Source organism: Ochotona princeps, chromosome 13 (assembly GCF_030435755.1).
Source record: "Ochotona princeps isolate mOchPri1 chromosome 13, mOchPri1.hap1, whole genome shotgun sequence".
NCBI lineage: Eukaryota > Metazoa > Chordata > Mammalia > Lagomorpha > Ochotonidae > Ochotona > Ochotona princeps.
Window position 1 is genome coordinate 10,762,292 of NC_080844.1, and position 24,225 is coordinate 10,786,516.

At 43.9% G+C, this 24,225-nt stretch overlaps 1 long non-coding RNA gene across 2 annotated transcripts in view; it reads left to right on the top strand.

Annotated features, from left to right (window-relative positions):
• LOC105941728 (uncharacterized) overlaps positions 1-24,225 on the top strand; it is a 118,603-nt gene that overhangs the window by 89,434 nt on the left and 4,944 nt on the right. Inside the window, exons 3-4 of one of the 2 annotated variants that reach the window (XR_009246492.1) lie at positions 3,653-3,764; positions 3,899-3,988. This is a non-coding gene — a long non-coding RNA (uncharacterized LOC105941728). Of the gene's footprint in view, positions 1-3,652; positions 3,765-3,898; positions 3,989-24,225 lie in introns of those variants that run through there. The other variant, XR_009246493.1, reaches the window with a different exon arrangement.

The window sequence follows — 24,225 nt, forward strand, 5'->3', positions numbered from 1 at the left end:
GTAGATATTCAGATATGAGATTTAGGTGTGCCTAATGAGGGCTTAACTTGCTGTGTCACCATACTCCTTCTTTTCTTGTGAAAGGCAAAAATATTCAGAAACCCAGTGTCCCTACTCTGGAAAACAAACTTTATGGTTTAAATAGTAGTTTGAATGTTTCCCAAAATTGTATGCACTGAAGACATGGCACTCAGAGTTTTATGTTAGCAATGAATAAATCAAGGTTAATGGTATGATCATCTCTGTGCTTGGGTTCTGTCTTTATTGATGCTAAACCAAGGGGTACCTTTAATACCATTGACTGCAAATCTATGAAACTGTAAACCAAAATAAGCTTTCTTCCTTCATAAGCAGCTTCTTGAAGTCATTAGTTGAAGTAACAAAAAGTTGGTTCACAAGACAGGTGTCATTAGTGTTTCCAATTTCCTTAGGGACATTTCTTGCTGAGTTTCCTTGGACAATGGAATGAAAGATAGGTGTAGAAATCCAGGGGAAAAAATGCGACAGTTGGAGATGAGTAACCGCATCACCCTTCTGAGATTTATTTCACAGCATACCCCAGAGGCCTCTCTCCTACTGAAAAGAATGCTCTAGGCTATATTCACAAATAAGTCTTTTTTTATCTTACTGCATCCAGTCCCCTTTGAGAGACACATAAACATTCAGGGCAGTATCCATGGGAGTTTGCACATGCTGGCTCTGTGCGGTGCTGCCCTGGGGAGATTGAGATCCAGGGATGCAATTTAGACGTTTTTAACAGAATATTATCTTCCCTAGTAGAAGGCAACATATTGGTGCATCTGCTGTGTTTCTTCTTTTCTGATTAAATAAAAACCTCACTAGAGCAGATCCATCTGCTTTTCTCCCCCATTTAAACCATCACCAGTTGAGCCTCAGTTTGATTGTCCTCACCTGGTAACTGCCACAGCCTCATGAATGTTCTCTCTGCCCTCTTCTAGCCTCTCCCTCAGGTCTCTGCTCAGCCACTATAGAATGTTCCCAAAATGCAAATATGATATTGACATTCTTGTGCTTAATGTCATTGACTAGCTTTTCATTTATGCAAGATACAAATGCCTGATCAAGGAACAGAGAAACCTCCACGATCCTTGCCTGCATTTTCAGCACGATGTTTATTCACTCTTGTTTCTGCTCCAAACCTCTTAAACACTTTGACCTTTCTTTCATGAACAAAGCATTAGGCTCTTGCAGCGGCAACTCATTCCATCTAGATTGTCTTTCCAGAACAACTCAGTGTTAACATCACCATCTCTGAGAAACTGTCTTTCATCCTGGGTAACTCTGAATATTCTTCACACCTTGGTCAGGCTCTTAGTGGCAGGTGACTGAATCCACTCTAGCTAGCTTAAGTGATAAGGGTTTCCTGATGGAAAACTCTCCAGGTTGTTAGAAGGGATGTGGATGTGGCCTGCAGGATCATTTTCCAGTAGCAGCTCAGGAGCACACGATACTCCTGTCTTGGTATAGGAGAAGCGTCTGCCACTGATCCCAGAAGCAGGTCACCTCAGCTGACACTCAACCCACTCAATGAGTGTCCAACACCCTTATCGGGGTGCTAGGCATTCACTTGCAAGACCAAGTCTTCTGTAAAAATGTGTGCGTGAATTATAGAGACAAAGCCACATGCTTCCAATCTAACCACAGCGAGTGAACAATTTATTCTCTGAATTCTATGTTGAAAAGGCAGAATTTAATATGTGGAGCTCCATCAACATGTTGTGACTGTTCTTAACTGATGTGTGGCTGTGTGAGTGACAGAATCCCATGAAACTTCTCTCCTTCTGAAAGCAAGTTTTACATCTTACTATCATTGCTTTCACACAGATGTTCCTCAACTCATGACGTGGTTGAGTCCTGATGAGTTGAAAATATCACAAGTGGAAAATACATGGGGTACACCTAACCCACCGTGTCTCCTAGCATGACAGGAATGTATGCTGTAGAGTGGCCATTCATTTTTCCCATGGTGGTGTGGCCGACTGGAAACTGTGGCTCACTACCACTGCTCAGTATCTTACTACTTCTCATTCACCCAGGAAAAACATCAGAACTCCAAAGCACAGCTTCTACTGAATACTTTTTACTTTTGCACCATTGCAAGATTTAAATATCATTCACTGAGCCGCAATCCAGGGACTGTGTGCTTTTCTTGCTGAACTATGGATTCTAGTTAGTGATGTCTGACTCATTTCTTCACCCACAGACCTCCAACACACTGCCTGGCATAACGGTCATTCTTTGGTGATTGCTAAAAGAATGGCAGCTATGAGAACTCCTCTCCTACCATTTTTTTTTTTGCACCATGAATTGTGTAAGATTTAAGCTGGTCTTGAAACTGCATCAACAGACTGCACATTCTAAAAAATACTAAATAGAATCTGAAGTAACTCGAGCTGTAGGAACAGAATGTCAAATACCATTTCCAATGTGGTCTCCAAAAACAAGACTGCAAGTCCCACCTTTCCATGTTGCCTTTTACACCCAATGCCATGGTGAATGTAGGAGCCTGCAGCAGATGACAGAGGAAGGTGAGGTGATCTTTACTGCCTTTGGCCTCCCTTCTCAGCCCTTCTTCTCTTTCTCCTCTACATCATGCTTCAAGGTCTAGAAAAGACAGTTACATCTCTACCCATTTAATGCTCAATCTGTCAGGTTTTAAGACTTTTATGGAATAATCTAGGCCAGAAGTCAGAAAACTACGGTTTTCCAAACCAGATGTGTGCAGCCAGGGTCTGTAAATAAAGTTTTATTTGTACTGTAACTAGACTGATTCATTTGAGCATTGCCTGCGGCTGTTCAGCTACAATGGCAACATTGTGTATTTGCTATGCTCTGCAAAGGGTAAAATATTTACAATCTGGCCCTTTATAGAAAGGCTTATAAGGTTCTGGCCTGAGTCTCTGTGGCATTCTAAGATTATCCAAGCACATCAGGACTGGAAACTAGGTGTTCTGATTGTGGGTTCCATTTCTAAAAGTGTGCGGAGCTGTTTCAAATTTTGCCAACTATAGTGTTCCCTTTTTCTCAGGCGATTCATGCCGCTGACCAAGTGAATCAGGCACAGAGTTTATAAGCACATATCTATTATAGCCTTTTTGCCTGTGAAGGGAAAATCACAGTGTATTAAATAGAGTGGTTTTTAGTGATTTGTGCATTCAACATGCATGAGTTGTTCGTAGGTACAGTACAAGATTCTGCAAACACAGATAATCAGTCTTGATGTTTCCGCTAGAAGCTTCAAGGGCATAAAATTGTTCTAGTTACTTACTGTTGTGTGACAATCTCTCCAAATGTGTCTGCTTAAAACAGCAGCCATGTTAGTGTGTATTCTGGGTTCTTTCTGAGTTAGGAATTGTGCAGAGATATTCTGGACTGCTTTCCTGTTTTGGGTCATGTCCACGGACCCTAGCCAATGGTCACTGTTGAGTGGATGGACTGGTCTGGAGGAGGACTTCATACACATAGGTGGCACCTTGCAATGGATCATCAGAAGACCAGGCAGAGTTGTAGCTATCAGCCAGAACATCTACTTGTGATTTCTCATAGTGGTCAAGATACCTTAAGTGTAGGCCTTAAGCCTTCGCTTGCAGTACAAGCATCCCATATGAGTTCTGGCTGTTCTATTCATTAGTTTCAGCTTCCTGATGAAAAAGCAGCAGAAGACGAGCCAGGACTGGGAGAACTGGAAGAAACTCCTGGTTCCTGGCTTCTAACCACACAGCTCTAGTTGCTGCAGCCGTTTGGTGAGTGAATCAGTGGATGGATGATCTGTCTGTATTCATAAAACAATTCAGGAAAAAAATACAATTGAATTCCAGGGGGTTTCAGGGTTGAACCCCCTGAACACATTCCACATACTAATAATCTCTGCTTTTAGCTTTAAGGAAATGGGACAGCCCTTCTAAGGTACATCTCAGGCAAGAGCCAGGATTCTATGTTCTTGGCTGAAGAACAATCAAATGCTGGAGCTGCCCCTCTCGAGGTCAGAGGTCATATTTTTGAGGTGGTCACTCAAATAAACACACAGAGAGAGCCAGTGGTTTCATTGGGGGGGGGGCATAATCCCACAATGTTTGTTTTAGGGCCTCACAGTCAGGTTCAGGATCAAGTGCTGCCTCTAGGCTTGGAAGACCTGGAGTTTCTCCATGTGTTGTTGAGTCTTTGTGAGATTCTCTTCATTTCCAGGCAGTGAAGCAGGGATTGACAAGAGCGTGTTCTTCACATAGGTGACATGAGAACGAGAGGCAGTGAGGTGCAACAGAGGTCTTCATTATTACTGAAACGCCGTGGAAGAACAAGGAAGGAGGCAGCTAAACAGCTAGCAGCAGAGCAAGAGAGCAGCTCGACTCCAGGTTCTAGCACATTTCAACAGCCCTCCGAGGGTCTGAAAGCTGCAGGGATCCGTCTCGCGTCAACAGATTCAGCAGCCGTTTGTCTGCCCTTCCAACTGCTGCAAAGGCCTGCTTTCTCCTCTGCTTGCCGCCTCTTGGGACTGAGCTGCGAGAGCAGTGGCCACTTCAATCTGAGGCCCTCTGCTGTTGTGACTGCAAATGATGTTGATTTGCCAAGGGCGCGTTTAAAAGCCACCCGGCTCAGCCTAGCTCGGCTGTTTTCTCATGGTGCTGTCTCTCCAAACGAAATGTCGAAAAAGAAAAGGGTGAGGAGGGGGAGAGGAAGGAAAAGAGGGCGGGATCCACTCTTGGCAGCCTGTAGGCTTCCTCATGGGTCTCAACGTGGCTTCCTGGAGGCTTGCTGCTGCCAGTTGGGAAATGAAGGGGTAATTAGGTCACAGAGCAGGAGCTGCAAACTGGACAGGAGGTTTGATTCAGATGCAGGCAAGCAGTTGGTTGATTGGTGCTTCTCCCCTGCTTACAGAATGAAAGTGCATAGTAGCATCCAGACAGCCCAAAGTCCTGCTGGGAAGGGCAGTCGGTGGGCTCCAAGAAGGCCAGGAACATGGTGCATGTGTGAATATCAAAGAGCTCCCCCTGACTGTCAGGTTCAGCTGCATCTCCTGGATTGGATTCCCAAGTTGCCTTTGAGGCTCAGGGCTAAAGAGAGACTGATCAGCATAAACAACATTATACAATGAGGTCTTGGTGGATCCTGACACTTCCTGGGCATTTCAGGTGTTCTAGAGAGGGGTTAGATCTCTCTCTGTATATCCATACCTAATACTGCACTCAGAATTTTCTGGTAAAGAAAGAGCACAAAACCTTCCTTGCTGTCAGTTTTGTTTGTTTGAGAATAAAACCTAAGAGGCAATACTAGTATGCAAAATGTGGGTGGGGGGAAGCATCTGCAATTGATGATATCTTCTACAGATTCAGACAAGATGAACTCCAAATCCTGAGATTTAAGTATCCCAGGACATCTATTTGCTAGATGTTTAGAAGATCCTAGTCCTTGTCCTTGGTAGGACACATGGAGTTATAGGTCTTAGCACAAAATTCTGAGAATTGTTACTAATGCCCAGACTGATTTTCTGGTGTGGATGCTATTCAGCTGAGCAGCAGGTCCTGGCCCACGTTCCAGAAGCACAAAATGAAATGATATTGCACTTCCAGCTCCCATGTTCTGACATGAAGCCAGGAGAAGAGCAGACACAATAACCACCCAAAGGAAAAAGGATGATTTTTTTTGTGTCTTTCTTATGGTACTGGACAAATGTTCACATTGGTTCAGAGCTCATAGCAATACCAAGAAGGGAGGGATAGAAAATAAGGCAGACGGGAAAAAGCCCTCCTTACCTTCTGGATTTTTTTTTCAAGATGGCTTAAAAAATACCAGTGACTCTGGCATTGCTACAGAAAGACCAAGAAATTGCAGAATAATCCTGAATAGGAGGAATAGCTCCGAACTATGGTCTCATAAACACATGTCTCTCTCCCCTCCTGAATGGCACTCTCTGAAGCCTGCAGCTACAGTTCTTCACATTTCTTATTTGTACAGGTGCTGATTTAGCTGAGGGAACAAAATAAACCACAGCTGTCAATTAAATAGACTCAGAAAACTGCAAATTCATATCTGACCGGAGGTTTGCCCACATGAAGCCAAGGTCTGCAGCCAGGGAATCCCGGTGTAACTTCTCTTTGTATTTTGTCTCCACTGTAACAGGATCAGGGCTGATGCATTATCTCCAGTTGGAAGGATTTGGGGAATCTGGGTGTGCATCGGGCAGCCGTAGATATTCAGTCCTGACCATTTTGCAACATTAGGACTACAAATGAAGAGACCCTATTATTTCTCCCTAAGGTCTCAAAATGGATCAGTGACAGGCATGAGACTATCCAGCAATCTGTGGCAATCTTTACCTTCTGTAAATATTCACCAGCGTCTCCTAATGGGGCTCTTCATTTGATTGTCATGCAATACAGTCAGGAGTTGCCCAGATATTGCATTCAACGAATGTCACCCAATCTCCACATTCAGAGTTTGGGATTTGTGGAGGAAGGGAGTAGATAAATGTGTCTGGGGAGCACAGAGCATCCTGAAAGAAAAAAACGGTCATGACCTAACTCTGCTTAACTCTGTTCCTACCAGAGGTTAAATGTCTTTATTACCAACCTGTTATTGTCAGGCCCTTGACATTCATGAAAATGTTGGGAGGGAAGAGGCTCTATCCAGACAATATTTAGGGTTGATTTCTCAGTTAGACAGCCAGGTCTGATGAATGGACAGATCCAATCAGGACAGGTTATCCAAGCCTACTCAGGGCAGGTAAGGGTGGATGCCTATCAGCTGGACTCGAGTCAAAGCCCTTTATTTCTTCTGTCCTTGTGGGTGATCCCTCTCCCTCCCTCCCTTTCTTCCTTCCTTCCTTCCTTCCTCCCTCCCTCCCTCCCTCCCTCCCTCTCTTGCTTTCTTGCTTTCTTTCTCCTTTTTAAAAACATATTTATTGTTTTTATTGCAAAGACAGATCTACAAAGAGGAGACACAAGGAAAAGGACCTTTCATCCACAGATTCATTCCCCAACTGGCCACAACAGCCAAAACTGCGCCAATCCAAAGCCAGGACCCCGGAACCTCTTCTAGGTCTCCCATGCAGGTGCAGGGTACCAAGGCTTTGGGCTGTCCTTGACTGCTTTCCCAGGCCACAAGAAGGGAGCTGGATGGGAAGCAGAGCAGCCAGGACAATAACCAGCACCCACGTGGGATCCTGGCCTGTGCAAACAAGGATTTAGTCACTGGGCCACAGTGCCGGGCCTGGGTGTTCCCTTTTCAATTGCTTCCCACTGCTCTCTGCTAATGCCTTTTGTTGGCCTATGGTGTAGGGCTTTTATTCCTTTAAACTCCCTTGCCTCTCCAGCATCTGAGCTCCCCAAACACATGCACATGCCACACACACACACGCAGACACGCACACACACACCCTGTTAACTGCTTTTTCCTTCACTGAGTCTTCCAGCTGAAAAGGTCATTGCTCCTGCAAAGAGCTGTGAGTAGTTGGGTTCCTGAAAGTCAAGCAAGGGATTGAGGGTGAAAGCGTGAGAACACAGAAACTGTGTGAGATAATCTGGTATCTGAGGTGAGGACGGGATTGAGACAGTGAGGAGGGTGAGCAGGAATTAACCTCATGGTGTTCAGAGGATTTGTGGATATACTAGCTGTGGGCTGAGAGGGAAACAGAATGCTGACTCTTAACATGTTTATTTTGAGTGGTTGGGTGAACATTGGTGAACATTGGTGCTGCTCACTGAGGTAAAGGAGCCAGCTACATCTGTCATGGTAGGACCAGGGACATAGACTAGGAATTAATTAGACATCATAACCTCAGTACCCTTAGGCTGGTGAACAGGAACATTTCAGGAAAATGAAATATACTTAGGACCTAAGATGTGTCAGGAATAATGAGCAAGTTAAGACCTGGAGAAGACCAAGAAGCCTGGTCAATATCTCCAAGTTAAGTAAATCAAATAGCGTTCATTTATTCTTTTTTTTTCTATTGCGTTCATTTATTCTTATTGAACATCTATTTAGGTGCCCAATTATCAAAGAGATAATTGGAACTAAATAAATGTTGATTGTTACTGTTGTCCATATTTGAGGAGTTATTCATGCATTGGAGGAGAAAGGTATGAAAATCATTATGGCAATCTTTATAAAAGCAATGTTAGAGACAACGCAGAGCATGATAGTGCTATCCAGGAAGTCTACATGTGTGATCCGAGTGAGAGGGTCTGTGTGTCCCTTGACTCACTGCCTTTCTGTCCCCAGCATCTGTAGCTATGCCAGGAGCATCCCAGGACAGAGTAACTCAGTTATGTGACTCCTAAATAAAGATACATGCACTTGGGGGCATTGCTGTGATAGAACTAGGCCTTCACATCTCTATGAAAAGTGAAGATCTTGACAGCCCTATGTTCAATGACCCAAGTATTTTCTCTCCATCGATACACTGGTATTGGTACGCTTGGGACTTAGTGATGAGGGCATCTGGGCCTCCATTCTGTCTCATTAGAAGAAGCAGGATGAGCTCTGACTGTGAGGGACCCTGTACATCAGTGTCTTTGCTGAAGACTAAACACACCAAGGGCAGAACACCTGAATAGGAACTTTGTATATATGCTTTGTATCAGAAACTGTTCTGGATGTTTTCCTTATGCTGTTAGACTTTTCCCTCCTGACAATCATTTACATTTAATACATGGGAACCAAGATCACAAAGTGTCTTAGGAGGTAGAGTGAGGAGCGAAACCAAGCCATGTGACCTCAAGGCACGCACTCTGGACTGCTAAGTTATACTGAATGTATATTTCATTAGAGACATCACCTTGACCTTCTTTGCTTTGTGTTTCTCTGCAAATCAGCACTTACATCTAAAAGGTCACATACCTGAGGAAGAAAATGGCCCATAATATGTCCTCCACCTTAACCTACCTCCCCCCAGCTCCATCCTTCCCTCTCAATCTCTGTATATACTCTCCATCAAGCTGTCCCAATTTACATAATCACTATGTGTTTCTCCGCTCAGGCCTGATTTACCCTGTCCAGAAACTCACACACACAAAAAATAATGGATTCTATGTAGATGCTAGGAACCCTTTCCATTTTGCTGCCAGTTGTAGACTGTTAAACTGCCCACCAATCTGCTGATAAAATACAATAATGTGATTTATCTCCAAGCACAGCAGAACCATCTCCACAAATTGGATTTACTTTATCTTCTAAAAAATGTTGTTTGGGGGTTTTCCAAGATGTCTTTTTTTTTTTCCTCACAGCATTGTCCCCATGATGAGTTGAGATGACTTTGAGAAAAAGAAGAGAACTTCATTTATACCCACTCTCCCATCTGATTCTGAGAAAGATTTTTCTGCCCCACATTCTCCCAAGATCCTTTGCTGAGTGCCCAGAGGGGACTCTGCTATTTTCCCTTCTGCTATCCAAAAATGGGCTCTAGTGCCAGAGAGAGGGACTTATAGACCAAGTAATTATGTCCTCACCGCTCTTTTGTCCTGGGTCCATTATCCTCAAGACCATAAAGCCCATGATGACCCAGGATCTTCTGTTGATTTCCAGATTTCCCCACTCTATCCTAAGTCCATTGCAGCTTGGAACCTCACCAACTTGCCCAAATCCTATTCCTTTGTGGAGAGTCCAGCGGAGCCTCAGTATCATTGTAACCTCTCCCCTTATTCTTTGTCCTGAATGATCCCCAAATCTCCTTTACATGGCTATTCTCAGGTCACAGAGCTTTATCCAAAACTCTGTACTCCAGGATGGATGCTCTCCTGGAAGCTCACTTCCTTCTTTCTATGAATACGTTGTGGTTTGTTTGCATGACTATAGAAGAGTTGTGGTCGATCAGTGTTGTAACACAGCAAATTTAGAAACTTACTGGGGTACTGATATCTCAGTCTGATATCTGTGTTTGAGTCCAGGTTGCTCTACTTTCAATCCAGTTCCTTGCTAATGTGCTTGGGCAAGCAGCAGAAGATGATCCAAATTCTTGGCTTCCTGAATTCATGTGGGAGATTCACATGGACTTTTGGGCTCCTAGGGTCTTTTTTTTTTTTTTTTTCCTGTGCTCAGCCCTGGATGTTGTAGCCATTTGGGGAGTAAATCAATGAATGGAAGATCTCTCTTTCTCTCTCCCTCTTCCTCTCTCTCTGTAAATCTTCATTGTAAAGAAATAATATTTTTAAAAAGAAATAGAAGACTTGTGGCAGATCAAAATAGACAAGTGTATTGTTTTCTATGTGCCACTTAGTCTACTTTCAGATCATGACTCTTCCATTTTAATCAAAACCCCTCCTTTGAGCCCCAACTCCAATTCATCCTTCCATTTCTCCTTCCCTCTGCTGTTGTAGACTGATCACTACTGTATTTCAGGAGACCCTTGGAGTCTGTATCTCTTTATTCTCTCCATCCCAAAGCTGCAATGACCTTGGACAACTTTATCACCCACATGACTGGTTCAATTTCCTCCACCTACCTGGAAACAACCCAATCCAACCTTCTCTGATTTTCTTCGTGCTTTGAAGATCACTTCCTATGACCCCATCCTGGATTTTCTTCGCCTAGAACTGTGTTACCATTGATCCCTACATTAAAAATCATAACCTATTTACTTAGTCCCTCTCTCCTAGGAAACATGACCTTCAGTGTCTTTTGAACCTTCTCTCCAGTCACCTCTTTGCTCTATGTTGACCATGAACTTGCCTTCTTCCATCATTTTTGTCTGTGGTCTTGGGCCACAGGGCTAGTCAAGTCAGTGAAGTTCCCTGTGTTTTCAATCACACTTTCCTCTTTCAGTGGCATTTCCCTGTATTTTTCAATTGCATTTTCTCCTTTTCTTTTACCATACCATCCAGACCAACGTGCATGACCATAGAGATAATGGACACAGGATGCAAGGGTGAAGGGAAGGTTGAGAAGAGTGGATGTAGATGAATTGACTTCAGATTTGCTATGTAATAATTTTTAGAAACCAAATCCTTGGTCCATTTTTAAGGAAATGACCCTACTCTGAACCTTTACAAATGGAGTCATTCGCCCTCTCTGCACCAATCCTCTATCATTGCTCATTTTACTGAATTGTGCCCCTTGGCCAAAATCAACAAATTCACGATCAACAAATCTTCTGAATTGAGCACTCATTAGATAACCTTTGAGGTGACCTAGGACAAACCACTCTGTCCTAACAGGGACCAGATAAGCTCATTAAATTTGTATTCTCTGTAAGTTATTAACTGGAGGTGTCAAGTGGTCCGTAACTGAAACTGTGAACAAAAAATAATTCTGAGAAAACTCAAAGTATATCAGTGGCCATGAGAAGCCCTGAGGACACAAGGCCAACCTCAAACTGTGGGAAATGGAAGTTACGACAAATCAGAAACTCTCAGTAAGCCGAACTCTTTACACGGAAAAGCCAAATCTCTTTTTCAACCCTTCCCTTTTCCTTATTTCTTTTATCCAGTTTGGGCACTCTGATCACCTCTCACTGTGACTCCAGTCTCTTCACTTTTTTCATCTGCTATTATGCTGGTATGGGCTGCTTTGCTTTCAGAGAAGCTCAGCTTGAGAACTTTCCAGGGGTCACCCAACCATTTACCTCTCTTCTGCTCACTGTCTCGAGAGCTGTTTCATAGAAGATAGATCTCATTTATCTCTTCCATCTTCAAACACCTCAGTAGTATTCTCAGTGCCCAACTTCATTCTGGTAGATTTCTTGTTGAAAATGTGAGACATTAAGAATGCCCAGTGTGGGGGCCAGCCCATTAGCTCAACCTAGCTAGCCCTCTAACTTACAGCACTGGCATCACATATGTGTGCCAGTTCATATCCCAGCTGCTCCACTTCTCATCCAGATCCCTGCTAATGTACCCGAGAAAGCAGTGGAGGAAGGCCCAAAGCCTTGGGACCCTGTACCTGTGTGGGAGATCTGGAAGAAGCTCCTGGCTTCTGTTCTGTTGTTCTGGCTGTTGTGGCCATTTGGGGAGTGAACCAGTGGATGGAAAATCTTTGTTTTTGTCTTTTTCTCTTGTTTCTATACATCTATGTTTCCAATAAAAATAAGTGAATCTTTTTTTTTAAAGAATGCACAGTGTATGGGTGATTCTATTTACATTGTCATCACCTTTACTATGCCCCCGTCATACCAGTGCCACAGTCATCATCTAGCTCTCTTTGCTTCTTCCCTGATTTCTGCAATCCAACACACTCAGTTCCCCTGTGGCACCATGAGTTCACCCATCACTGTTGCCAAGATATGTATTAACAGGAAGATCTGCATTGGCAGGAAGTTGAGACAGTAGGTAGAGGCGGGTTTTGAACTCAGGCACTCTGATATAGGACAGAAGTGTTCTAATCACTATATCGCATCTTACTTTTCTTAAACTAGACCACTAGGAACCTCAGACCTACTTTGATCAGATTTCCCTGACTACTCTAGTTCTTTGAGTTCAATAGCAAAAACAAAAACCAAACAAACGAACAAACAAAAAAACCCCAAATATAAAAAACCAAACCCAAACAAAAACAAAGTGCAACAAAAACCTACAAAATCCTGCTTAAGCATAAAAGGGAGGATTTGTTAAAAACATACAGATCATGGTCTCTATGAGCAGAAGGCAGAAGAGGCAGCTGACTCTCAGCTGGGGACAAGCAGCAGAGGTCGCTGTCCACTTCCTCCACTCCTTAAGGCACACTGTTTCTTTTCCTCCACAGACAGGCCTTATTGGCTTTTGGGTCTCATGGTAGACACCGTGATAATTTTGATCTTCTTGATTCAATACACTGATTTAGACTGAATTCTCTCAACCTCAAAGTGAAGAATTTCAGTCCTGGAGCAGAGGATGTTTGGTGGAGTGACTGGGATGCCAGAAGCTCACATCTCACTGCACTGGAGTCCAGCCTCTGCTTTCAAGTCCTGCTTCTTGCTGATGAGACCCTGAGAGGCATCATGTGGTTGCCTGGCTAGTTGTGTCCTTGCTACCCATGTGGGAGATGTGGGTGGAGTTCTGGGTTCCTGGCACAACACCATTTGTTGTGGGACTGCATCAGTGGCCTCTGGGTGGGAGAAGTTTCTGTCTCCTATAGTTATATCAAAAAGTTAAATTAAAAATAAGAAAGAAACTTCCTGGAAAAGGATGATTTATTTGTTAGTTTTGTATCACTCCTGTACAATCTGGAGGTAGGGTTTATTAATAGGAATTCACCAAAGAAATAGAACTGGTGGACATGATCATGAAGGCTAAGATGTCCCAGGATCTATAAGCTGGAAACCCAGGGAAGCTGGTGGCAGGACCTGATAACAAGAAGCAATGATGATAAGAAGTCTGGTTTAAAGGCAAGGAAAACTGACGTTACAGGTGAAGACGCCAAGCACACACACACACATACACACATATATACAAACACACATGTACATGTATGTCCACATAGAAAATCCTCTCTTCCTTCACTTTAAAAAATTTGTTTTTATTTTACAGGCAGAGTTATATATAGAGGGAGAAGGGGTAGCAGGGAAAGAGATCTTCCATCAGCTGGTTCACTCCCCAGATGGTCGCAATAACAAGAGTTGGGCCTATCTGAAGCCAGGAACCAGGTGCTTCACCCAGATTGCCCATGTAGGTGCAGGGATCTAAACACTTGAGCCATCTTCTGCTGCTTTCCCAGGTGCATTCCCAGGGAGCTGGATTGGAGGCAGAGCAGCCAAAATTTGAACCAGCACCCATAGGGGATGCTGGCATTGTAGAAGGAGGCTTAAATTCCTACATCATCACTGGGGTCCCAACTTTTTTTTCTTGGTTGTTGTCTTATTCAAGTCTTCTACTGATCAGATAGATCCACACACACTGTGGAAAGCCCATGTGCTTGGCTTGGTCTGCCAATTCAATCATAATCTCTTCTGGAGACATTCTCACAAGCACAACCAGAAAATCATAATCTCTTCTGGAGGCATTCTCACAAGCACAACCAGAAATATCACTTAACAGATACCTGGTGTCCCAAGACCCAGCCAAGTGGACACATAATATTAACCACCACAGAAGGAGTTTGGGTTGCTTTGGGCAAACTAAAGCCAGGAGCCTTGGCTGCATCCAGGTGCATTGAGTAACAGAGGAGGTTTTTTTTTTGTTTTGTTTTGTTTTTTTTTTTTTTTTAATAGGAAAAGCTATGTTGATAACCCCATTACATGACTCTTCAGAAGCAGTTTTACAAAACAACGTGTTGTTACAACACTGAAGATGAAATCTCCAATGAACCTACTGTATGGCAAGATTTCTATGGAGGGTATAATTTGTACAAATTGTGTAGAGTGAGATATATATGCTTTTGAGTTTTGTCTTGCGACTTGATTGAATTAGACAATTAACCTAACCTCTGTCACTTTGGCTTCTTGTTTATTAAATGGAAATCATATGCAGGATGGATGCAGGAATTAAATAACTTGCTGTTTGTAAAGTGCATGCATTTAGAATCGAAAACATTAAATGAACAGTGACGATTATTATCCTCACTAATTTAACACTAATCACCAATTGCATGCAGCACAGAAAAGTAACAGTGACAAAGGCCCTTCAGATAAATGGACACTTTCTTTCTGACTGATGGTGACAACAAGATTGCAAGCCAATAGGTGTGTTGACAGGCTTGGCCCTTGCCTCTGAAGAACAGAAAATACATAATTATGCTTTCATGCTAACAAGGACGGAGAAGCAGTAATCCTTAATTTTTTCATTTTTTGTGGTGACATTTACTGACCCTCACCTGACACCCCGTGCTGGAAAGATTACACAGTGACACTTCAGCGTGTGAATTACATGTAAACCTCTGTGCCCACAAAAGCTTGCCACTCTTTCAAGCAAGCGCAGCTGGCAGCAAAACACCAATTGGAGTGGGTGTGAGCTTTTTGATTTTCAAATACGATTTGAGGAAGTTGTCTGGCGAGGGCAAAGAACAACCAAGGTTGGAATTGGGGTTCAGGGCAACCTTAAACGAGAACAAGGGGAGTAAAATAGCAAATTTTATAATTTACTGAGATGTGAGATTCAGCACTCAATTTTTCACTCAATATCAGAACAGTTTCCCCCTTTTAAAGGAAACCTTTTTTAAAAAAATTTCAGAACCTGTGGAAATGTTCTTCCTGAAGCCACATATATATATTTTTTCTCTTTGCCTGCTCTTGGGAGGGAACATTCTTTGTTTATGTTTTTTTTTAAGGTTTACTCATATATATATTTTAAATCTGAAAGGCAGGTTTACAGAGAGAAAAGGAGAGACCAAGAGTGAGAATCTTCTTCCATTAGTTCTCTTCCCAAATAGCTACAATACCTGGATCTGGACTGATCCAAAGTTAGGAGTTAGGAGTTTCTTATGGGTCTCCCATGTGGGTGCAGGGGTCCAAAGATCTGGGCCATCTTTAGTTTTCTATTCAGGCATACCAGGAGGCAGCTGGATTGAAAGTGGATCAGCTGGGACACAAACTGGTGTCCATATGGGATGCTGGCTCTGCAGGTAGTATCTTCTTCTTTCTTTCTTTTTTTTTTTTAAGATTTGTTTATTTTTATTGGAAAGGTGGATATACAGAGAGGAGGAGAGACAGAGAGGAAGATCTTCTGTCCGATGGTTCACTCCCCAAGTGAGCCGCAACGGAGCTGAGCCAATCCCTAGCCAGGAGCCAGGAGCTTCTTCTGGGTCTTCCATGCAGGTGCAGGGTCGCTTTGGGCCATCTTCAGCTGCTTTCCCAGGCTACAAGTAGGAAACTGGATGGGAAGTGGGGCCACTGGGACATGAATGGTGCCCATATGGGATCCCAGGCATGCAAGGCGAGGAACTTAGCTACTAGGTTACCATGTTGGTGTTGTGTACCATGTAAGATGGCAGCAATGCTTGACCCTCAGTCACCATATGGGGGCATCCAGGTGGAGTGTTGGGTTCCTAAGTTTGATGTGGCCTGACCTTCATTATTGTGACAGTGAACCAACAGAATTGAGCTCCCTCTTTCTCTGTCTCTCACTCTTTTGTTTGTAACTCTGCCTTTTAAGAACATAAGATAGATTAAAAAAAACTATACAAAGAGCTTACAAAAAGTCTATGAAAAATTAAATTAAAATATGCTTATTTTGGTGCAAAAACATTCTGAAATCCAATACAGGTTTAATTAATTAACTAATTAATTAAACAAATACAGATCCCATTAACTTGATGAATAATTTTGTTTATATCACAGCGTGATGTTCTCCAGAAACACTTGTATTATTACAAGGGATAGGTTTCTTCTCTTTCTTAAAAAGACTGGAGTTACTTCATATTGCGTTATTCATACGTGAGATAATTGTCAGTTTTTCCTCTTTGTAGTTTTATGATTTTAAGTTTGAATTGTATGTCTTTAATCTAGTCTGAGTAAAATTTCATATATGAGATAAAGGGTATCATTTCATTTTTCTGTAAATGGATACACAGGTTTTTTTCCCCTCCAAAATTATTTATTGAAGAGACTGTGTTTACCTTATTGTGTGATCTTGGCACTCAAAAACAAATTGATTATAAACACTCATATCTTCTTATCCAGTTCAATTGGTATGTAATGTTTCTATATCAAGATCCTATTGTTTGATGATTAGTTTTAGAGAGCAGATTTTGAGTTTAGGTAATGTGACAACTCCAGATTTTTTTTTTTTTTTTTTTTTTTTTTTTTTGCTTTTGTTTGCTTTAACCTCTCATGGTCTTTGGGTCTGTATGAAGCTTAGGATTATTTTTATCTATTTCTGGGAAATGGGTCATTGGGACTTTGATAGGGATTGCACTCAAGCTGCATTGAGGAGCTGATGCTGTCAGGCACTGATCAATGGGAGGGACAGTCCAGGGGAAATGGGAGAGGTGAGGTCTCTGGGAGTAGAAGAAAGCTTGAGAAAGGGAAGGAAAAAACCTCCAAAAAATTACAAAGTTGTGTTTTTCTAACTTTAGTGGGTGATTGAATATTTTCTTCATCACCCCAAGAAATCTTCAAGGAAAGTCAGTATCAGGGGCCTGGGTGCAGTGGCCTAATGGCTAAAGTCCTCACCTTGAATGCACCGGGATTCCATATGGGCGCTGATTCTAAACCCGGCAGCACTGCTTCCCATCCATCTCCCTGCTTGTGGCCTGGAAAAGCAGTCAAGGATGGCCCAAAGCCTTGGGATCCTACATTTGTGTGGGAGACCCAGAAGTTCCTGGTTCCTGGCTTAAGATCAACTCAGTTCCACCTGTTGTGGTCACTTGGGGCGTGAATCATCAGATGGAAGATCTTCCTCTCTGTATCTCTTTTGTGTATATCTGATTTTGCAATAAAAATAACTAAATCCCTAAAAAGGAAGTCATTATCAATTGCTTAGTAATTGATGTGTATGGAAAGGCATGAAATTCTGGACTTGGGACAAAGCCCTTACAACAGCCTTGAGAGGGAGGACTGGGGTCCTCACAGGGGACTTCCTGCCGTTGGGTGACACTAGGAATCAGCGCCCATCGCCCTGTTCCCTCTCCCCCAGGAAATCCCTTCTGAGAACTCCAGCTTATGTTCCTCATCTGGGTGTTGAAGTAACTGACCACATCAGAAGCAGGAGTGAAAGTGTGTAACCTGAAGTTCTTAACTTATCCACGACATGATGAGTTACTTGAGGTCTGGGTCCTGGGCTTTTTTCCACCTCTATTTCCAGTACTCAGTGCTTCCAGTATCAGAACTGATGTCCTCTGAATGATGAAAATGGTTTTTCAGATCCAATTCTCCATAGGGCACCTCCAGGTATGTGGACAGCTGGTATTAGTACAGTGTCTTAACACAATTTTAATGCAGATTGTTCAAAGAAGCTGTCCCAGGCTTTGAGGTCTTCCTGCCTGAGCTATCTAATTCCATAATGCTGTAGGCTAAGACGTTCCATGATTTGACATTTTGCTCATGGCTCTAATGAGAATGTTCACCTCTCTCTGCAGCAGCTGGGAAGCTGTATTTTTCTTGGCTACTGACCTTCTCACCCCATTTGGGAATTACTCCTGAGGATCTGCAGACCAAGAAGTGGGGTTATAACCAGGTCAGCTTCTCTCTTGAAACAGACACGAAAAAGAGCTAAGCAAAATATCGGTGATGGACATTTTAGAAAAGAAGAAAAATAAAATAAGGACAAAAGTGAATCTTCAGTTAGAAACAGAGAAAAAATAAGCTGGGGGAAACTAATGTGTGTTTGTTAGGATTATAGTATAAAACTGACTCATAGAACATTTAGGGTGTGTATGTGTGTATCTGTGTATGTGCTTGATTACTAATGAATCCTTTCTGGCATTCTCCTTTTTAAACTAATGAACTATTCATTTTACTTTTGAGAGAGAGAGAAAGAGAGAGAACCATTCACCGATGGCTTCTTTCTTTCTTTCTTTCTTTCCTTCTTTCTTTCTTTCTTTCTTTCTTTCTTTCTTTCTTTCTTTCTTTCTTTCTTTCTTTCTTTCTTTCTTTCTTTCTTGATTTTATTTATTTTTATTGGAAAGGCAGATACACAGAGAAGAGGAGAGATAGAGAGGAAGATTTTCTGTCCAATGGCTCACTCCCCAAGTGGCCGCAACGGTGGAAGCTGAGCCAATCTGAAGCCAGGAACCTCTTTTGGGTCTCCCATGTGGGTGCAGGGTCCCAAAGCTTTGGGCCGTTCTCAACTGCTTTCCCAGGCCACAAGCAGGGAGATGGATGGGAGATGGAGCAGCCGGGATTAAAACCATGGCCCATAAGGAATCCTGGTGCATTCAAGGCAAAGACTTTAGCCGCTACACTTTCAAATGCCGGGCCTCATGGTTCACTTTCAAATGCCGTCAATGGCCTGGGCTGACTGGGGCTGAAGCCAGAACCTAGGAACTCCTAGGAATTCCTAGGAACTCCTAGGAACTAGGTCTCCTGTATGGGTGACAGTAATCCAACTACTGCATTAACTGATGCCTCCTAGGGTGCACATTAGTAGAAAGCTAGAGCCAGGAGCTGGAGCTGGGACTTGAAGCCAAGCATTCTAGTATGGGATGTGAGTGAACCAAGTAGTGTTTTAACCATTGTGCCAAGCATCTGTCCCTATTATTATCCTTAATATTGTAGGGATAATGCTTTCCCTCCTAGGAGATTTCTGAGGCTGTGACAATTATTCATGCTCAAGAATAGCATGTGGCTTCCTCCATGGCTTATTTGAGGATTCTCCGAAGCCTTAATTTATTCACAACTGTTCAGAAAAGGAAATTGCTATGAGAAAGTGCATATATGAGAATAACTCACCAAAGTTCATGGAAAAAGTGAGTGAATAGATAGTACATATTTTTCACTGATTTTTAGAAGATACTTTGCCTAGTTCAGTGGTTAGGGTTAGGGCTAGGGTTAGCGTTCTGGGCTGTGGAGCCAGAAATAGAGATTAGTGATATGGTACGTGACAGAAATGTTGCTTTCAAATTTAAAAGCCAGAGTCCTCTCGGTTTATATCATATTAAACATTTCTTTCAAGAGAGTTTCAGCGAGTTTGATGTCAGGACAGATACTGTTAATAGTAAATGTTTCAGACTCACATCTCAATTCTGTGACCTGATTGAGTTACTTAGCTTCTGTGATTTTGTCCTTCTCTAATTCCTTCTTTCCATTACATGATATTTAAAGGTGATGGCAAATGCTTCTGTGGCCATTTGAACCATTTGACTCTGCAAATGGAAGCCATAGTCTCAAAATGACAGAACAGAAGTACAGAGGGGCCACAGTCAGATACGACTGAATGCTTTGTTAGAACTCTTACAGGTTGCAGGTCAAGGCAGCAGCACCTGAAAGTGCATCCATTAACAGGATGTGGGGTGGGCTGTGCTGCCACTGGAAGGGGACAGAATGGGCAGGGCTGTACAAACCTTAACTCACAAGAAACAACAGAAATCAGGTTGGAGCACAGGTCATGCCAAGTAGGTCCTTGCACCTACTGATCTGCGTAAGACAGGGATGCTAAGTCACAGCGTCTAAGGGGACAGGACAAGAGAGGGGCTCTACCAAGTTGAATCAGAGCAACCACTGGCCTTCACGAGATCTAAGGCTGGGAACAGGCCCGGCTGGGCAGCTAATGAGATACTCTAGCTGGGTTGAGTTTCCCACCAATGAGCGCTTGGGCTGTAAATGGGGTTGCATTCCAAAAGGGATACGAGTTGTAATCCCACTTGGCACAAGTGTGGACTGGGAATGGAAGCACCAAGCTGGGCCAGACTCCAACACCATCTGGTGCTCTGCAGGACCAGGGGAAATGTATGACAGACTAGGCTAGGTCTCAGCTCTTACTGAACCATGTATAAGCTGTATGGGGGTATGGAAGAGCCATGGCTGGGTTGAAACATCCAACAATAAGAACCAGATTGGGTTGAAGAACAGTCAGGAAACACCACTGTTCCTGCTAGGACAGGAGGTGAACTGAACGGGCTGGCTCATGGACCCACTGGTATGCACGAAACCTGGCACTGGGAGAGTTTCTGATGGAGAAGCCTGGGCAACTCCTCTGGCAGGACACGGTCCCTGCAGATAAACGCAAGAAGCACAATAGGAAACAGCCCAGAACAGGCTATGGAAATTATCCCGCTGGTATACACATGGCATGGATTGGGGGCAGACCAGGCTGAACCTGTTCACATCACCCGCTGGTGAGTCTGAGCGCCAGAACAGAGTGTGGGTCGAGCCAGGTTCGGTTGCGACACATACTAGTACACAATAAGGAATGCCAAGGTGAGATGAGCCGTACCAGATGTGGTTGCAGCGCCCAAACAGTACATGTGATAATCAGGGGGAGGAGGCAAAGCTGACAGGGGAATGTGGGCTCCCCTGCTGGACAACTACTTCCATTGGAAAGCGTGGGTCGGGATGGGGGCAAATCAGAATAGGCAGGGCTGTTACACCTGTGGGCCTCATGTGGGCTAGCTAAGGGAAGGGCCATGGTGGGCTGACTGTTACGACTGGTGCAAGCAAAAACTAGAGTGGGTGAGGGTTGGTTGGGCTAACCACAGTACTAGCTGGCAGAGGCTGGCACTTGGAGCTAATTCTGTCAAGTCAAATGCCAGAACTACCTGGACAGTGCATAATCTGGAAGTGAGTGTGGCCTAGAAGGGAAGTAGTGGGCACCTCCTTCGAGGCTACCACTCTCATTAGACAGCACAAACACCAGGACAGGGGCAGGGGTGGCTGTACAGAAGGGCACCTGCCAGTAGGTGTGTGGGCTGGATAGTAGGTTGGTTGGGTTGAGCTGGGCTTCAATGCCCATCGACACGTGTGAGAGCTAAACAAGATGTGGGACCGACTTGACAAGCCTGCAGTGTATACTGGCAACCATGGGAACCAGGGTAGGAGGCAGAACTGGTGGGGTTTATGGGGAGTCGCCCCAACTAGGCTGCAGCTCCAACCGGTTTGCATGAGGACCAAGTATGAAGTAGGCAGGATCGAACTGGACTACAACACCCGTTGGTTCACGAGGAAGACAGGGCTGGAAACAGAACGAACCCAGCAATCCCAACGACCAGCATGTGCATAAGCTGATTGGTGTGACGGATGGTGTCGGACTCAGTACTAGCAAACTTGCGCAAGAATCAGGCCTGGGATCATCTCAGGTGAAGTTTCTTTGGAGATCCCTCCAACTGAACTGCTGATCTTAGAACCCCAACCATGAAGAGACTGTTAGCCAGTGGATTCTGAATAGGGTTCATTGCGATTGGAACTGAGAGATTGGCAGCAATCCAGAACTGATGAACAATCAAAACTGTATGAGCAGGACCCTCAGAGCGCGCCTCCCATTGGGGATCTGGGATGGGTGGGAGGTTGGGTGGGGCTTTTCCCTTTGTTCTTTTCCCTGACCCCAGATACAGGGTAAAATGATATTGCTGTGGAAACAATGGTATTACCCACTTTCACCCTGTAGCCCTTGACACTTTGTTCCCTAATAGACTAAGTAAGATTAAAAAAAAAAAAAAAAAAAGAACTCTTACAGGTGAGAGGATTTTAAAGTTTTCGTGTTGTTTACACTGTGTTTGTTATTTTGTGTTTTTCATTTTTTTTCTGTAACTAAATAATTATAATAGGCAGTGATAGGGAGGGTCATTTCTTTTTTTGCTTTCGAGAGATTTGTATTCAAGCGGAGGAATCTTCCAAGGGTTATCTTTTGGTTGGTTGCTTTCTACGTGGGCCAGGCAGGTGGAGCAATGTTCTCAGGAAATGCTATATACAGTAAAAGCCTGAAAAGGGGATTGTTGTTGGGGAAAGATGATGGCTCTGAAAGGAGATTCCAGGAAGAAAAATCCCCAGCTCTGTGACCATCAGCTGTGCCAACTTGGACAAGTCAAGTTCTGACTTCAGGCTTTTACTTAACCCAAGGTACCGCAGCAGGAATTAAATGGGATCATAATTATAGGATCTGGCGTTTGGTGATTATCCAAGTAATATTTATCTCTTCTACCAATTTACTAAAACAAACCCAGAATATACCTATCTCTTGGTAACCAAAAAGTAGGTGGGAATGGTTTGTCTTGCCTAGACTTTCACGGCTTGATAAAAAGCACTCAGTGTTTCTTCATTAGCATCGCTGGCTTCCTCTGCATTCTGATTTCCTCCATCCTTGTCTGTGGCTTCTGACAGGCCCAGCCCCACCTGAGCTCGTCATGCTCAGGAGAACTGCACAGCAGGGTGGGAAGAGAGCAAGTTTGGACATACAGACTGCAGCCTTGCTTCCAGGGTGTGCTGGCTTGTCTCAGCGCATCACAGCCTGGACGGCTCTTCTCCCACCCTCCCACCCCTGGGGATGCTATGCTAAACACAATTACATGCAGCATTTGACAACAGAGCTGGTAATCTGTGTGCCACTGGAATGGAGGAGGCGGAGGGTAATGGAGATGAATATCAATGCGATGTGAGAGGACACTGTGCGTTTCAGAAACCAGGGCTGGGTGAGGGAGGGAGGATGTTAATTGGTCACTTGGTGGGTTGGTGTAAAGCCCATCTGTTCAGAAAGATGTGTCAGGGAAGGGGATGTGTTGTTCCCCCCTGGTGGTGATGTGCTAGGTTGGGGGAGTGAGCAGAAATCAGTGTCAGGTTGTCAACTTGCAAATGGTGGGCGAAAACGCTGACTTGCTACTTGTGAGCTCTGGAGGATATTTCCATGGCTCTCTGAATCTTGGTTCTATTATCAGTAAGTGAGAGATGATCATGCTACCGCACAGGGCTGCTGCTCTGAGACTTAATGAGATGAATTGCAGAGAGGATCTGGGACAACACTTGTCCTAGTGATTGGTGGTCAAAATTTCATTCCTTTCCTCCCTCATGTGGAAGGACCGCATTTCATTCCTCTCAGTCTTCATGAACAAATTTCGGAGTTGCACCAGTGATGGAGGGGGCTCTTCCTGCTACATTATTGAGGGGCTGCTGACTGCCTATTGAGCTTGGCCACAACGAACTTCATTTTGAGGAGCAGGTGTCTGAGTGACTCTGTGTGTGCACACATTTGTTTAAATTCAAGCTTCTCATGGTTTCTATTTTGCAGCACCAACAGTCCCAAAGCCTACTAGGATCCCCTTCAATGCAGACTCCTGTTGTTTCTGGCTTGATAGCTATATTCTGAGATCAAGATCATGGGTATGTCTCTCCCGTGTTGCCTTAACCGAAACACACTCACACACACACACACTGACCCAAATCTCAGCTCTTAGCAGTGTGTACTGTAAGGATCATAGATTTCCCCAAAGAATGAAATGATACTTCATGGCTTTCTGGAGACTGACGTAGGCTGCCCTTCCTGTTGGGGCCTCCTAAATGGCCTCTCTGGGATGGCACATCAACATCAACCCAGAAAAACAAGAAACAAACAAAAACATCTTCTATCTTTAAGCAAAGTGCCAAAAACAGGCGCTTCTCCTGCTTGCATACTCAGGGTCTCTATGCTTGTGGCCTTGGGTTTGCAGGTATCTCTGCTGTCTTTTCTTTCATCTCCTTTAGCTTCTTGCTTGGCCCTCTGATGAGATCTTTTCCCGCAGCCTGAAGTCCAGGGTTTATAGCTCTGTCATGGTAAGCTCCAAGTCTCCACCCTCAAGAGAGGTCAGGAATTTGGGTAGGGGCAGCCCCACTGAAGGCCCAGGAAGTGATAGACAGTCTTGTCCTAAACCTGTTGTCTTCTGCCCAGCCTGGAGGAGGCGGAAGGCAGGCACTGGCACACCATATCTGCATTGCTTTCTTTTGTAAGATGTTGGCCTCTGAGG